The sequence below is a fragment of the Geospiza fortis genome, unplaced genomic scaffold (genome assembly GCF_000277835.1).
Source record: "Geospiza fortis unplaced genomic scaffold, GeoFor_1.0 scaffold432, whole genome shotgun sequence".
Lineage (NCBI taxonomy): Eukaryota > Metazoa > Chordata > Aves > Passeriformes > Thraupidae > Geospiza > Geospiza fortis.
Genome location: NW_005054436.1, coordinates 1325094 through 1327523, shown reverse-complemented (window position 1 = coordinate 1327523; position 2430 = coordinate 1325094).

Here is a 2430-nt window from a genome sequence, read left to right as displayed (position 1 = left end):
GCTCGTCCATTGGCTGGGAGCGCTGTCAATCAGGCGGGAGGGGCCGCGGGTGGGGGTCGAGGTGGGATACTGGGGGGTACTGGGATGCTGGGAGGGGAAATGGGCCGGGATGCTGGGACTGGAACTGGGGGATGCCGGCAGTGGGATCGCGGAGATGCTGCTGGCCCCTCACCGCCCGCACTGGGGACACTGGGACACGCCAGGGGCTCAGCGCTTGGCACAGGCACGGCTGAAGCGCAGAGGAGAGAGGGACAAGAAAACCACTTTGATCTCCGGAACCAAACGTGGAATGTTTCCATGGAGATCGCCGAGCGCTTTTCCCGGTGACCTTGGCATCCTGCTGTGATCCCAGGGACACTGGGCCCGTCCGAAGCTGCTCCTCTGCATCTGCTGGCCACTGAGCTTTGATAAAGTCTTTGACCAGCCAGGGCTGCTCCCCATCCCCCCCCATCCCATGGATCCCATCCCATCCCATCCCATCCCATCCCATCCCACCCCATCCCATCCCATCCCGTCCCACCCCATCCCATCCCCAGGGGCCTGTGGAGTGCCACGAGGTGCTCAGTCCTTCTCCAAGGCACCTGCCCTCAGATGCACCCACCTTTTCTGCAGCTGGGGGGCTGCAGGAAGCAGCAGAAGCTGCCCCAGCTGCAGGTGAGACAGGGCTGGGTTACAAAAACCACAAATTTTTGCAGCAGTGGGGCCGAAGGGCTTCATCCTCCCCCACCGTGGGGGCAAGAGGGCTGGCACCCCCCCAGGGCTGGACTTGGCATCCTTGTGCCATGTCCCTGGCCAGGAATGAGGTGATTCTGCCCCACAGATTTTGGGTCACCTGCACAGCCCCTGCTGGGCTCGGTGTGGCCCCAAAGCCTCTCCGTGAGCGTCCCCGAGAGCCAAGGGGGGGTTTGAGCCCCCCCGGCCCCGCTGGCCGTGCTTGGATGTGGAGTAGAGAAGACACCAATTAGCAGCTCTGCAAACCGCCCGTGCCCGGGCTGCTCCGGGGGACTGAAAAATTAATGAGGGCTTAATTGAAGCAGCTCAGGCTGCCAGGGCTGAGAGCGGCCCGGCTCAGCTCACGGGAAGGGGGAGCCGAAGGGGAGCCCCAGGGATGCCCTTGGGATGAGGATCAGCGTGACGCTGTGGTCCTGGGATGTCCTTTTTGGGGCCCTGACACCCCAAGCCGTGGTGCTGGGGGTCATGGAGCGCTGACCACACCGGCACAGCACCCGCTGGAGCACCCAGCTGAGCCCAGCACCCAAACTGGGGCACCCCAAAGCCTGCGTGAGCCCAGCTTCAAATGGGATATTGGCTCTGGGTTTGCAGAGGGGACAACAGGGTGTCTGGGGGGGACACAGCTGTGCAGGCAGCGCTGGCTCAGCCGCAGCTTTTCCCTCCCCACTCGTGCAGCAGCATCCCCCAGCACCCACCCCGCGGGCAGAGCTGCCAGGGCGCTGCCGAGTCCTGAAATCCTCCAAAACCTCCCCATCCAGCGGCTCCGAGGAATGCGAAGGGCTGCAGCTTCCCCCAGCGGCTGCGGGCTGCAGCAGCACGGCCCGGGGGGGCTGTGCCCGATGGGGGAGACCCCGCAGCCCCCTCTGCCTCGGGCTGTTTGTGGGGTCCGCCCCCCACAAACTGCGGGGGGCTTGGGGAGCAGGAATCACGGGTGTTTGTCCCAGAATCCCGACAGCTCCTGTCCCTCTGCGCCGCCAGGTCAGCCCGCGGTGACGCTGCCACTGCTCGGGGCGCTGGCGGCTCAGCCAGCCCCCTGAGACCCCTCCCCAGGGCAAAATCCCCTGTAAAGGAGTGAGGAGCTGTTGTCACCCACCCCATGGCCCTGAGGGACAGCTCTGCGTGCCACTGGGCAAGCTGGACCTGGGGTGACTCTAACACTGGGGGTGCCTCTTGATGTCCCCACTGCCATGCCCAGCGCTGGCCGGGGAAAAGGGGGGAGTCGGGGTAGAAAAGCAGAAAGAGCCCAATTTGGGGGTTCCTTTCCTCCTGAGGGAACAGCTCTGTGCTGGTTCCCGCCCCCCAAACACTTTCTGCCCCTTCCTGGGGGAGCTGATGAGGCACAGAAGGCGCTGCCTGCCCCAAACGGGGGTCCTGGCAGGGGGGTCGGGTTTGTCCTCGCTGCGGTGGCACCAGGCGACGTCCGTGCTTGTCCCCCTCCCCCGAGAGAGGACAGGGGCAAGCAGTGCCACCCATCGGCTGGGGCAGAGCAGAGGAATATTTGGAATATTTGAATATTTGAATATTTGAAATATTTTCGCTCCTCCTTCTGGGAGCTGGGTCTGGCTCTGATGTGGGGCGACCCTCTCGATGTCCCCCAAACCAAACGGGAGCGGCACCCAGACCCCTCGCCCCGCCAGGCCGCAGCGCTCTGCCGGCCGGCGCGCAGGGGGTTAAACATCCCCGTCTCGCTCACACTTG